The 15,880-nt window shown below is 33.9% G+C and overlaps 1 protein-coding gene across 2 annotated transcripts in view; it reads left to right on the top strand.

Moving 5' to 3' along the window:
- The window catches only part of LOC126781049 (muscleblind-like protein), a 245,292-nt gene that overhangs the window by 139,867 nt on the left and 89,545 nt on the right, over window positions 1-15,880 (top strand). The gene's annotated exons all lie outside the window — the stretch shown is intronic.

The following is a 15,880-nucleotide window of genomic DNA, read 5'->3' as shown; positions in this document are numbered from 1 at the left end:
CTTACTTAAAAAGATATAAAAAGTAAGACCCTTGCTTTGCTTGCAAAAAATATTAAAAATACCTATTTCGAATTTACGCAAAACAGTTAAATAAAACTTTACATATGGAAATTTTAAATTATGGTTGATCAGTTTCAGGAGGCACCCGGGCTATATTGTTTGTTTGCATATTTTTTTTAAGTTACAGTTGTTTTGTCGACATGGTCCGAGAGAGAATTTGTCGGGCCGTGAAAATGTTGTATGTATAATTTGTAGAGTCCTATGTCTACAGAAAAGTTCGCAACAGAATAAATATATATGTTATAGATGCGTCACAGTATCCGTTGTTATGAAAAAATGTGGCTATCCGGTAAACGCGGCAGATGTAAAACATTGAAATTGATGTTTATTTAAAAAAAAAAACAATATCAATAAATAAATATGGAGTAAAATAAATAAAAAGATAGAGCTTCGTAGAGAGAGCAGTGGGGTATGACGGCATAAGAGAGCGTCATGCCGTTTGTTGTCACGGCATAAGCGTCTTAAGGGTGCGCCAGTAAACGTTTCTCATCAAAACATACGAAAAATTCTGTTTAATTAATTTGTAATACAGTATAGTATAAATATAACTATTGATTTCAATCGTTCATATTCATTAATATGAATTAATAATTTATGTTTTTTTTTAAATAGGTGTATTTAAAAAAAAACATAAAAGATATTATAGTATCCTGTCCTAAATTCTTTTTATATTGTATTTTCGGGTATTATTCGTGATCATTTTTTGTTAATTTTCTCGACGTTACGACAGAGTTGCTTCTATCGTGGTCATGAGTTGACTAGGAAGTCAACCTTTGTTGTCGAATGCACGTGTTTTCTTCGTCTATCTCCATTTCACATTTATTGTCATTATTTCTACGATAATTATGCGAGCAAACTACATTAACACAATAGGACCGGGTGAACGTTGTTCGAGGCACTTTAATTTTATGTAATTTGTATTGTAACAGTTTTCACGTTGTTGACGGAATTCAATCCTACCTAAATACTTCGCAAATTTAGTCAAAGTTGTGAATATGTTTTTTAGGAATTCTATGGCAGAAATGCTGGTTCATCTATTTGTTGTTCGGGTGTTTATTCTTCCCACACTGATTGTTTTACTTTTAAACAATTTCCATTGTGCGTTATTAATTTCTGAATATGAGTCTACTTGTTCAATCTTACCATGGATATCTAATGGCTTTGTTTTTTTATTGAAATTCATATCGCGTCGAGGTGATACGAATGATGATGTGGAGGTAACGTTAAGGTATATAACATCCGCATCTGTTTTGTATGTATTTCATATGCGATGGAACGATCAATCCTGACCATGATATTAATATCAAGAAATATCTGTCTGATTCCAATTCAAATTTAATTTTGGGCAATTGAAAGTGCATAAAACTGCAAAATATTGAATTTGTCAAAAATGTAAAATCGTTTAGGTAGGTACTACATACATTTTATAAAATTGAAATGCCTTCACAGAATAAATGCACATCCTTAGAAAACAAACGCACTTATTCCAAATATACATACATTTCTTTTTTACCAAGCCCTACCACCACTAGATGTGTATGGTAAATGATATTTACGAGGGAATAATCCAAAAACCGTAGAAAAATCCATTTAAAAGTTTCTTTAATTTTATAATACTTTGAACAATACCTATCGAAATCCTATTCAAATATAGTTTAAGTAAACATTTTCTATCCAAAGAAAATTCTTGAAAAGTTTCGAAGAGGACGCTTTTTAACATAGATCGATCTCTTGGATGGTTACTTAAATACTTATAGGATAACGTAGCTTCGACAGCCGCCTAGACGTAAACATAGCCATATCGCCATACCCAAGTACACCTCGAGTTTCACTGTGATACGTCCGTTTCTATACATACGGTATTCGGTTCTTGTTGAATAAGAAAATACATTTTTGTCTATTGTAAGAATGTTTTTATAAATCAAAATAGGTTTTATTTCACTGCACTAAATAGATCGATCTCTACGACTATTTCAAGATACAATATGAGGCTTAGAAAGTCTGAAATAAATGACTTAAAAGCATTGGCTCTACGAACAATCGTCCATAATGGTTATTCGAAGCATTAAGTGTACATGAGTGGCTGCATAACGTTAGCAAATGTCGACTTTTGTCCAAAATGTCCGTCTCGTCAGCCATATTCCGTTTAATGTCGCAATATTGTGAGCGTCGGCGGCCGGCCGCGGCCGGTCGCATGCATTTACATACATTAATGTGGACGTCGCACATGCATGCACCTCGCGTTGAATGTGTGTGCGTTGCGAATTAACTGTAATTGAGCTATTCGGACAGTGGCGTCCGTCGCTCTGGTGCCTCCATAGCTTGGCTATTTACCTTCTGCTCATCTCATACGTATGAGTATGTTCAATATTAAATTCCAAGATTACCTAACTCACAAACAAATTCCTTTTCATTTGCCCTAGAACAACAATTTATTAAATACATTTTGAATGTTGAAATATTTAACAATTTTATCAGTAATTAAATTGAAAATTAACATAGCGCAATACAAAACTTTATTTGATTCAAAATATCAGTTTCACAATGCGAATAACTACCTAAATAAAGCGTTTAAGGATATTCATCTTCACCCCTTTCTGTTGAACAAACAGGGGCGTCGGAATTTTGTTATTAGCGTTACTGAGAGAATAGATACCGTTCCCGTCGCACACCTGACTGATTGATAGCACTTCTTTACACCACGGGTCGAGCTTGTAATCGAGCCATTAATAAACTTTACTACCCTCAAGTTGATCCTGCGGATTCGTTATCCTTAATGGACTGGCAAATGCTTCGGGCCGGTTAAAAACAGAACTGCTAGTTATGAATTTTTAGCTTGGATCATCCAAGCTCTCTCTTCTCGTTACATTGTATTGACCTTATTGATGAGATTGATTGACACCGACGTATAAAGTTGATCCGACTAGACTTTTGAACGTGTCTGTCTGTACACTAACTACCAAGACTCAAGCGTGTTTGTTCACCGCCAAGAGGAATCCATTCCTCCTGACTCCGACTTTTCGAAATGTATCTGTACCCATCACCAACACTATTGAGCTTCTAGGAGTTTAGACTTTAACATCTAAACTCAACTTAGGGACAATGCATTGAATCCAAAGCTAAAACTGCTGGCAAAAAACTTGGCATCCTCAATAAGGTCAAAGAGTACTTCACACCTGAACAGCTTCTGACCTTATACCAAGCTCAAGTCAGATCGTGCATGGAGTACTGCAGCCATTTATAGGACGGCTCTGCTAAGTACCAGCTTGATATTTTGGATTCAGTGGATCGTCGTGCTAGAAGGCTCATTGGCGACCAGACACTGGTCACAAAACGCAAGACCTTAGAACACCGTCGTAAGGTTGCCTGTCGGTATTCTACAGAATGTACGTCGGAGAGTGTGCTCAGGAGCTATTTAATTTGGTTCCCCTGTCACCTTTTCACTACAGAACTGCGAGGCATCGAAAAGATCTGCACCCGTACGTAGTTGACGTATTTAAGACACATACGAAACGATTTGCTTCCTCACTTCTGATACGCACCGCTAAGGTCTGGAATACCCTATTTTTATTATTCTGACTTCCGTTTTCCCCACCACATGGAATATGGGTACTTTCAAGTCAAGAGTGAACAGGCATCTTCTAGACAAGCGCGGTCCACCTTAGACTGTCTATTCACTTTGGATCAGGTGTGATAAGCAGTCAAGCGCTAGCCTATATATTTAAAAAAAACTAACACTAAGTCGTGTTATTTCCCGACGCACTTTTTTTTTCTATAGACAACTTCAAATTTAGTATTTATTAATATTTTTTTTTTAGTTTATGAGAAATGTTTTTAGTATGGCATTTGTAAAATTGTAAAGATGTTTCTAAGCGGTTGTGTCCGTTTTGTAAACATTTTGGAGATCTACAAATCTCATACAAATATTTTGTATATTTGTAATTTGTATACATATGTATAAGATGTATCCGTGAATTTGTATTTTTTAAGTAACAAATAATTATTAATATTTATAAGACATAGTTGTTATTAACATTTCAAATCTTATTAGAAATTCCGGAAATAGAGTTGGAAATAATTTTATTTGGCTTCCAAATTATCTGACAGCGGGTCGAGCTAATGTCACCCGACGCTTGACAAAGCGACTGTTGGCACGGAGAGGCTTTGCGAGCTGCTATGTAAACAAAGAGGACAAAAAGGTTCCAGCAAAAAGTCATAAAAGTTTTATTTAATTTACTTTACAGAATAAAATTCACACTAGAACTTTGCAAGAATATGTTAGAACACTGAGTCGAGCAGAGCGGCTACGGACGGATTATCATTTAGAATAACGCAGATTCTACTACACACATTTAAACACGGTGCAATACGGTCATGGTATCAATTGAATAATAATTTAATTAGTTACATTTTATTTAATTACTGTAATATTTTCTGACCGAGCCTCATGTTGATAACATCAATGTTAAACAACATTAATATATTATGTAAAACTATCTCATGTACGCGTGAACGTAAATAAATAAACGATTGTCATTTATTTTGATTTAACTATCCATATGTTTAGAGATATCTTATTGGCAATTTAGGCAACAAATGTTGACGCGGTTAATAACTCAACGGTATACAGACCGCGTAGATAGCGGTGTGAAAGTCGCAGATTCTATCCTTAGCACTTAAACTGTTATCAACTTCTAATTTACGCTATACGATAACTATTTGAAAACGGACATTGCTAGGCGTCTTAAAAAAATCTTTATTAATCTCTCCCCTCGACACGAAGAGCCTTTCTTGACAAATTGTAATCGCCGATGAGGCAAAAGCGGCATCGTAAAAATCGCAAGTCTACAATGCGACCACGGCAGGACTAAGAATACAAAGCTAACGTCGCATAAAGCGTAGGGCTAGCAGCTAAAAAGCAAAATATTTCAATGTATTTTAACTAACTTAAACGTTTCAATTGTAAAATAAACTTGTTCTTCGATTGACTTTATTACTGTAAATTATTATTTGCATACTGATATTAGATAACAAAATTCTACTTAGTATTATCAATTAAATGTACTAATGAAACTTTCAACATAAGATTTTGAAGCAAAATGATATGATTTTTGTTTAATGAAAGAGTGATAACCCTATTCCTGGCCGATTCCTACCGCCCGCCCATGATTGAAAGTTGACATTGAGCGCGGGGTGGCGCCAGGTACGGCCCTCGCCTGCTATTTTTGACCCCGCGAACTATCGCGCTGGCGATCGGCCTTGCACAACTAACTGTTTTAATCGTATATAAAGTGCCGCAATGATGCAGTTACATTCGGTAACAAAGAAAAAGGTAATTTGTTACGGACATTTAAACAAAGCTTTTTATTTTATATACATTGAAATAACGCAATAGTTACATATATGTTCATATGGTCGTCTATTAAGTTATAATTATAAGCGTATAAATTATTAAAAGGAAACAATAGAAAATTAAACTAATTTGTAATACAAAATCAATCTCTCAATTTGAATAACATGTTTAATTTTTATTATCGATCCGATACAAATTTGGGCCTAAAGGATTAGTCATAAAAATGATGTCTGAAGGTTAGGTGAGCACGGTCGCGGTCGAGTACCTACGAATTGGGTCAACGACAATACAAAAGGTGTGGCGTCAGATAAGCGACGTATCCCGTCAACCAGCTGCCGTCCGACTCTTCTGAAACAAAGCCCAATAAAATATACCTTTTTTTATTTACGTACATTGCTTTTCTTTTACTGCAGAGCCAATGTATAGATAATCATTAGGCGTCGTTTACCCGGCGCTCTTTAATGTGTTTGCATGCTCGACAATTTGATACCACGCCTGTTTGTATTGTTGCCGTTTTGCCTTTCCGATTAGGGTCGCATTTAAGCTACATATTTATTAGAGCGTACGACACAACTTTCATTTTATACGGATAAAGCATGGTTACGTATGTGACGTAAGAAATATAAAAATATTTCGTTTCGATTTTATTCAACTACAGAATAATATGTTATTATTAAATTTTGTTATTATAATTATAATACCAGGTACCTATGAATTTACCTTTTGGTAAATCTTAGTAAGTAGATAGGTCGATGGCTATATTGCCTAGAGCGCTTGCTACGGAAGGACATATCACTCACGACTCTGCCGTCTGTCTGCTTTTAGCAGAACGCTATGAGCTTCCGAACTGCCCTCCGACACAGACTCCCATTTCGTATCGACAGTATAGCGTACAAATTCTGGAACCGATTGGAAATGTTTACAATTTCGTATAAAAATTACATAAAAACTTGCTTAACAATACTTTATTTAAAAAGCAAACGTAATATAAAACGAATGTAGAAAGTAACGTGCGAAATAAGACTCCCTGATTACACTGCAGTAAAATATTTACCTGGGTTACGAGAAGTTCGATTGCGACCGTTCGTTTGTTTTATATCCAATATACCGTTTTGTTTCCCGATAAAAGGATTAATTTGGTTTTATTTGTGATAATAACGAATAAAACGCAAATGTATATACTACATAATTCATATATATACATATAAATTAAAAACATAGCAAATATAAGATGGTTTATTAATTTTGTATTATCATCATACAAGACCGAGTTTCTTACATACATATTTTAAGATTTAGCTTTAAATATAAATGATTAGACAAAATATTAGCAACATGGAAACAAAACTCGTCAATCTAATCAAACATCATACTATCAACCTATATTCTGAAATCAAGTGTTTTATTATGTTTTAAAAAAATGTGAAAATAAGAAATTATAAAAACAGTTCAATTCAAGTTCGTCGTTTTCAATTTTGTTCTACGTATAGTATAGTACGTAGAGTAGTATTTCGAGAAATGTTCTTATCTTTTTTTTTTTTTTTATAGAATAGGAAGGCGGACGAGCATATGGGCCACCTGATGGTAAGTGGTCACCAAACGCCCTTAGACATTGGCATTGTAAGAAATGTTAACCATCGCTTACATCACCAATGCGCCACCAACCTTGGGAACTAAGATGTTATGTCCCTTGTGCCTGTAATTACACTGGCTCACTCACCCTTCAAACCGGAACACAACAATACCAAGTACTGCTGTTTTGCGGTAGAATATCTGATGAGTGGGTGGTACCTACCCAGACGAGCTTGCACAAAGCTCTACCACCAGCTCTATCTTTGCTACAATTAAGGATGTAAGTATTTTTTTTTCTCTTTTCTGGCGTGTATATATAAGTATTATATATATTTACATAGAAATGTCAAATCTCAAGTATCAAAATGCAAGAAACTCGATTTTTTTATAAACATTTTTTCATACTGATTAATCATTCAGAGGTAAATTTAATTAATTTAAGTTCATACTTATACGGTGCTCAAGATAACTCCATACAAATTTCAATTTATTAAAATCGATTCTGCCAATTTACCGTTAAAACAAATCGCTAAGGGCAAGGGCTTTTCCATTTATAATATTAGTATGGATTGTTATTACGTATAAGGGTGTTTACAATATGTTTACTTTTTAGAAAAAAATTTTAAACTTTGTTAAACGTTTCTCGTGAATCATTTTCCGCTTACCAAAACATTAAAATTTTCACTTATTCACGTTATCTATTTAAATACGAATATCGCAGCAACGGATCGTATGGAATCGGTATAAATAAGTTGTAAGTTTTTTTTTTATTTGTATCTGTATAATTTATTTACTTTATTTGACACGGTATTTATAGCGAGAAAAAAATGTAGTTATAGAGGGTAGTTTATCACTTGTGAAGCAGGTCGACCGGCGGAGCTCGGTGACTTGCCCCGAGACTTAATGCGCCTCATCACGCGACTCCGACACGGCATTTGACAAATTTCGAACTACGTTTAAAACTCAGATTGCAAAACTGCTAATCAATTTTATATATACGAAAAGTTTAATCTAAAAACTATTTTTAATAAGTACCGTAACTTGCCAACTTATCTCTACATTCAAAATGTTATACTTTTATGAATATAAATGCTTATTTTAGTCCATATTCTATGCGTTCACGCATCGTTAATTCGATTTAGTTGAAATTTTGTACCGTTGTTGTTGAGGCTTACGTCAATTTTTTATTGCAAGGATCTATCAATGTAGAATTATATGTGGCGCGCGTGTCAGTATCCGATAAATTTATACAAAAAAAAAATAAAGATATATTGGAAGCACACATATTCATTTTATATAAAATTTCGAATTCAACAATGAGCAACAACTTTAATATTCAATTAAATTACATTAATTGAAAATCATATACCTTAATTGAGATATTACAAGATTAAGATGTATAAACACAATAGATACGGATGGATAGATGGCTTTTTTTGATACTGCTTGTGTATATATACTCTACTGGTAGTAGAGCTTTGTGCAAGCTCGTCTGGGTAGGTACCACCCACTCGTCAGATATTCTACCGCAAAACACCAGTACTTGGTATTGTTGTGTTACGGTTTGAAGGGTGAGTGAGCCAGTGTAATTACAGGCACAAGGGACATAACATCTTAGTTCCCAAGGTTGGTGGCGCATAGGTGATGTAAGCGATGGTTAACATTTCTTACAATGCCAATGTCTATGGGCGTTGGTGACCACTTACCATCAGTTAGCCCATATGCTTGTCTGCCTTCCTATTCTATAAATATATATATATATACTACTAATACTAATTATTAAAACAAATAAGACAATAGCCCAATTTTTTCCATGATAAGTCGAACCGGGTAACTATTAATTATATTTACAATAATACATATATTTTTAAAACGATTACGTTCTCTTTTTCAGACAAAGGCATCGAAATGTTTGTTTATTTAAAATTATGTTCGTTTTTCATTTTCTCAAACAATTGTAATACATACTTGTTTATTTGATGTTTTGAAAAACATTTTTCACGCGGTATATTTGGGCAAATAGTTTTATGTCAGCCATTTCGACTTTTATTTTATTTTTCGTTTATTTTCCCTTGCGCGGCCGTAAAACGTACCTGGGCTCGCTCGCGGGGATAACGGAGCGGGCTCACGAAAAATTTATTATTGAGACCTTTTCGCCCGGGCTCCATCGACAGACATTGCGAAGGCGAAAGTTATGAATGACACATGTTTTGAAATATTACCTGCAGTGAACTGCTTCTCGAGAAGAAAAATTCATAGGATGAGAAGTTTATTTGTCGTGAAATATGTGGGAGTTTTATGAGAGTGGGACTTTTACAATGCTACGGATCAAGCAATTTCACAGTGTTCGGTCTGTATTGCGTAGTAATAAGTCAGAAGGATAGCGAATAAAACGTGAGGTGAGACAAATTGGATGAGAAACTTTATTATTGTATCTATAGCCTCAGTTTCATTTATTTAACGAGAAGTTATTGCGAGCAAGGTGTCTTCGAGGGCTAGGGTTCGTTATTTTATTACATCATGACCTACTTTTATATTCACTCTTCGCAAGACCACTTCTAATCAGATATCTCACAATTGTGTCCGATACATTCATTTATAATTTGTTTTGATAAATATTTATTTTCAGTTGAAGATCTTGCGAAATTTGAAGATACAAATACTTTTTTTTTGTTTTGTAAATGTCTTAGATGAGATCTTGCACTCAATTCACTTTAACTTCGTTGAAATTTGATTCATAATATTAATTTTCCTATTCTCTTAAGACTTATATATAAATCCATGTGTTCGTAATCACGAAAGCGTAACATAAGTACGCAATTAAAGAACCTTATGTGTCGTTCTACGAAAGTTATAAGGGATGTTTCGTTCAATCGGATAAAGTTCCCAAACTTGGAATAACAAACATAATTTTACCAAGTAAACTCAATTTATATATAAAGTACAGCGAGCTATTTGACGTAAATAACAATTTATCCCAAATGTCATTCGCCCGAGGGCTAACATAAACAACTTAGTCATCACCCGCCCAGCGATATGTTTCCCAGTGAAATTAGCGCCAACTTGCTTCGTCCCCGACCTCTGTTTTATTCAGGCGCTTGGGAATCCGGTATAATGAAAAAAATGTTATGTGGCGTTGTTTTTTTTTGGCCAATTTCGAAATTCGTACACAAACCTTCTTGGATTGGATGAGTTGGATCATTTGGATGGCATATTTACATTTACTTGTATTCATTAACGGCTTAATGTCTTAATATCGTTTACAACAAATAATAACTGACTATAGAATCACTTAATAGAAATTTAACCTATATTACATAACAACGAATAACGATAGGATTAAAGTAAAACGTTTCGTATCCTTCGTAATTGGTAAATAATCCTTTTATAAACATGTGTTTTTTACTTATATTTGTACAAAGCTTATATCGAAATCACAAAAACAATTCATTTTGCTGTTACTCATTAAATTAATTGAACACAGAACCATAAGTGTGTTTAACAGAAAGCATAATTAAACTATAGAGTGGACAATCGGCGTTTTCCCGGCGCCATCATACTGAGTCATAGTCGATCGAGGCGCGGTTCGCGGAATTCGCTAACCCTCTATACAACAGAGGGGGTGCCTTCGCTAATGACTGTCGGACAACGTCGCCGCGCCGCCGCCGCCTCCGCCATCGACGCACCGTCCGAATGCAATCAGAACAGCGTGCAAAATTACACCCTCAAAACTATTACATTTAAACTCTTAATTCCTTAGTCCCTAGCGCCATTTTGCAATTCAGTGCGTGTTTATATGCAGCCTTTCAATCGGCACTGTTATTTTGATAAATATGCATGAACTAGCGAAACCGGCTGCGCGGGTAACATAAAACGCCATCGTGAAAATTTAATATCATTTCCTGGCAGTCCGCGTAATGAGTCATATCCGCCGAAGGGTTAATTTTTTTGCGATATCGCTACACTAAATCTTCAATTTCATATATTTTGGGAATAAAAAATAAACACGTAGGGTTCGCGCACAATAATTATTATTACATAATGTTTTGGTATCACACCTTTAAAATCTGCAAAAAAGTCATTTTTATCAATACCTAAACCAGTTTAAACAAAATATTTTGTGTTTATTTTTTTATTTACACAAAGATCAACAAATAGTAGTTAATTGATAGAGAATTAGTTGAATTGGATTATAGTATTTATTGTATCAATTAATGGAATTGGATTTTCGCTATTTAAACATTTACTGCTAGTAATTACTGGTTTGATTGTCTTTTTATAATGCAATGTATACATTGTTTATTTTTACTTGGAAATCAGCGTGGTTGACGTCATTTGATAAATTTATCTTTTCATTGCAAATTCTAATATAACTTAAGATAAATTTACAAATAACTGTTTTTACGTGTGTTCAATTTAAGATGGTTTTAGTGTTTGTTTTTTCTTCAACGCCGCCCATGAGATGAATAATTATAAATTCAGTGGTGTCTGACTCGTTTTGAACCGGCAAACATTGGTTAAAGTGAATCTTCAACCACTGGGCCATCTCGGTTCATAGTTATTTTACATCATCTTTGTGTGAATGTATATACTATAAGTATATATTATTAAAAAAATACTTCATAGAAGACGGCTTGAATATAAAAATAAAGTCATAAAATTTGTATATAATTTTATCGAGTTTTAAATAATATCAAACACTGTCGATGTCTTTGTTAGCTCTTTGACCTTCTACAAAAATACATTCGATGAAGTCAAATGACAGGCATTTTAGGTACATTCACTTTGCAAGCTACCTTGGCCCACGCAAGGTAATTCAGTGATATTATAACGTTCTATCCACCAATGACGCCTTCGAAAGTACCTAGTACTTATTCAAGCAAATCCGGTTCGACTTCAAGTGCCAAACGCAATATTTTTTATAGAGGATCACATTAAAAAAAATGTATAAAATGTTCCCATAACTTAAATTTGCTGTAGCCATCCATTTCAGATGATGAACGCTTAAATATATATGTATTTTTCCTTTGGTGTAAAAACAGAATGAGCTCATTTGTCATTTAAAATTTAATATCTTGAATATGTACCTAATTTCCTGTGTTAGCATAAGACGAACTTCCTCAAGACTACTTTTGGTTATATGTGTGTTACTACTACAGTCGAGGTTAAGTTTTCAATTTATCTTAATAATTACTTTCCGCCAGCGGCTTCGCCCGCGTGTGAGGGGAGGGGGGGGGGGGTTAGGTACCATATGTCCTTTTTTGTGTCCCTGATACAAGATCATAAATGATCATCATCAAACTTTGCATACACGTTGTATATAAAAGTTGAGACGTGAAAGCGTAACAAACAACTCAATTGCGCATTTATAATTTTCGTAAAGAACAACGAAAATTGCAATACCATTTTTTTGTTATAGGTATTAGCTTTGATCAAAAATATTTTAGTATATAGTAGAATGTCCAATAGGCTCGATCTAAATTTCTGTTCCAAAATAAAATACTTGAGTGGCTGCGCAAATATTAGTTTTTAGGAACAAAAGCATTTCCCGTGCGAGCTGTAACTTAGCATAGAGATGCGAATACGCATAAAACTTAGTCGATTATAGTTGATTTTAAATGATTTGCACGGAAAAGCATAACTTACATAATATACGTATGTAATACCAAAGTGCAAGTCTCACTAAATAAAACTATATAATCTTATACAAATTGACTTGATTATTTAATATATTTTTAAATAGAGCTACAATTGAAATTAAAAAGATTATCAACATAAGGAGTAATATAAAATCATTCTTAAATGTCGGCAAACAAGTTTTTGCATCGTTCCGTTGGATACAGCTTGACGTTCATTACATTGTAACTGTAATACGATACCTTTCAATACACCCAAGGTACCTATAAATTTCTATTTAGACTGAAGTCGGAAAGACTAAATCCTATTATTATTGACCGAATCAATTTCATTTTGGTTAACCTTAAAGAAATGTTAACAAATATTTTTTACATACATAAATAAATATACGAATATTCTAGATAGGTAATTCAAATGGATATATGATTATGTAACACTTAAACCGCGATATTGTTGTTATTATTTTAAGAAGATAAGTTTAACTGCAGTGTGCAGGAAGATGACCTGGCTAACGGACCGGTCGCGGGGCCGACGGTGCTGCTTAGCGACCGACTTTGGTATGAGGGCTCTTTCGCAAACTGGTTTTTGAGTGCACGCCATTATTGCCGTTCCCCCTACACCCCCCTCTCGTTTTCTGCGTCTGATTTTATCAAGAGATTAAATTATAAAATTTTTCATGTATCCATTTTTTATACACTCAAATCAATACTTAAATTATGAGATAGTTTTTACATTATATTCTGATTATCCAAGTAAAAATATTCTTGTGTACGTATATTAATTTAAACACGATTTTATACGTTTAATCAAATTCCACTTACGTTTCTAATGACCTAACAAAATACCTATTATTTATTATTGGTATTATATGCGTTCGAAGCTTATATATTTTTAATTTAAGTCCGACTCATTATTGTATTTTCTTCGTAATTTGCACGGCTTATGCGCATTCGCCGGCCTTCTGGCGAGAGAAAGTGCACAACCAATGCTCTACTTTCCACTTAAGGCAAACATGACGTTGCAATATGAGATTATAACTGTGCATATGTTAATTTTAAGACAATAATTTGCCTTTCAAATAAAATTCTACATTATCTATCATTGGTAAATTGTGTAGCAATATATTTAAGAAATTAATGTAGGTAGTAGAATCGATTATAACGGGCGATAACATCGAGATGCGAGTTAGTCTCATTACAAGTAGAACAACAGGAACTTAGATGGATTATTGCGCTAGAACAGTCTGTACAATCGTGGGCGTATGGCGCCTGAAGTCGTCGGTGTGGGCGATACGAGCCTGAATTTACTTGTTTTATTGCTCCTATGCAATTCCTTTGTATGGTAACTCATAAATTTATGCGTGTAGCCTTATGATATGATAATGCTCTGAATATTTTAAATGTAGTTTTCTTTCTGTTGGTTATGTTAACATTTTCATATTTTATACATGATATTTATAAAAAACATTATTAATTTTATTAATAAATGCAAAACGATTGCTATAACAAAAGTCTTTGTATTTTCTCGTGATCTATTTTGATTTGTACCTTAACTTACGAGTTACCGGTTTTGATGTAACTTATAACTTCCTAAGTTTTCAAGCCTCACCGTTACCATAAAACAAAGTCACGTCTAGTTCACAGAAACTTCTGAGTGTTGGTGCTACTTAAAATATAATTTTATTTAAGTTTAATTCTTAATTTAATTAAAATATTTAACACAAAATGAAATTGTTTTTTTTTTTTTTAAATCTAAGCGTGTTTGTACTACAAATTATCTTATTTATCTGTCAATTACTATCGACAACTGCTCAAGGCTCTCAAGGTGTATCAACTCTAATCTTCCTTGGTGCCTAACAGCAGCAATCTCCTCCAATCGAGCCATTTGCATGCGAGTCGTGGGCGGACACCGCCTACCCACGGTTACACGGATCGTAAATTTTGTCCTTTTACTTCTAAGTTCCAGGAGGGCTTTTTTCCAGAGGAGCAGATGTCCATTTTTCCGTAAAAGGTTGATTTATTGCAAGTTGCGGCAATGTTCGTAAAATAAGTTAAAATTAAAGGATATCCCGAATCTGAATGTTAAACTCATTTTTGAAAATAAGAATCCTGCCTCTTACTTACGTAAATAACTTATATAAAACTTCAAGGCAAAAGTAATAAAAGGAACATTGAAGTAATACATACATGCGTTATACGTAACACATATTTTTAATTTATCTTAAAAGGTTTTCGTTCTGGTTGAGATCATACAGCTATTTTATTGTGATTGAAAGAATAATGAAAGGAGTAACGAACTCGATGTTTGATACAATCAGAAAGACCATTCGCGGCACCAGCACGATTCACTTTCTAGTTAGCGAACGGCAAGAGGCTGCCATTGTTAGTCGAGTCTAATTTATCTAATGTAAAAGTCGTTTCGACCTTTATTTTCTTTAATTTTAGAATGACTAAAAAGTGATTGATAATTCATTTAACAATTTGCTTATTATCTTAATACCTCAATAAGAAAGATATACGCGCAATCGGCTTCAAATATTGCAGTGACCGCTCTGACTCATACTTATAGCGATTGTAACCTGTAAATTGTGTTTTGAAACCCAATTTGTATTATTGGTTAAAAATAAATTATAAGCCAATTCTTTTCCGTCTTAATTTACTTATATTTTAGTTTATATTATATTTCATCTAATTTATGTTAGTTTCCTTGGTATATCGAATTTTATTTATATTATTTAAATTTAAGTCATAAATAGACGAGTTTGTGTATAATAATAATAAAGTTTACTGTGTTGGTATAAATTAATTGTAAAAATACAAATCAATTTTATATCAAATCAACCATTTTTTGCATATATTACTCATATAAGCCCGCACTGCTAAACGCGGTCGAAGCTCTCACCAAGCATTACGACATTTTTTATTTTTTTTATAGTATAGGTAGGCCGACGAGCATATGGCCCACTCGATGGTAAGTGGTCAGCAACACCCATAGACATTGGCATTGTAAGAAATGTTAACCATCGCTTTCATCGCCAATGCGCCACCAACCTTGGGAACCAAGATGTTATGTCCTTTGTTCCTGTAATTACAAGTACTGCTGTTTCGCGGTAGAATATCTGATGAGAGAGTGGTACCTACCCAGATGGGCTTGAACAAAGCCCTACCACCAGTAAAATTCACAGTCTGTTACTTTTTTTTACTTAAAAACCTATTTTTTAGATATCATTTTTAGGGAGTTTCTTTTGAAAACATTGTA

The sequence above is a fragment of the Nymphalis io genome, chromosome 3 (assembly GCF_905147045.1).
Source record: "Nymphalis io chromosome 3, ilAglIoxx1.1, whole genome shotgun sequence".
Taxonomy (NCBI): Eukaryota; Metazoa; Arthropoda; class Insecta; order Lepidoptera; family Nymphalidae; genus Nymphalis; species Nymphalis io.
Note: the sequence above shows the minus strand (reverse complement) of the source record. Positions and strands in the feature narration are given on the sequence as shown.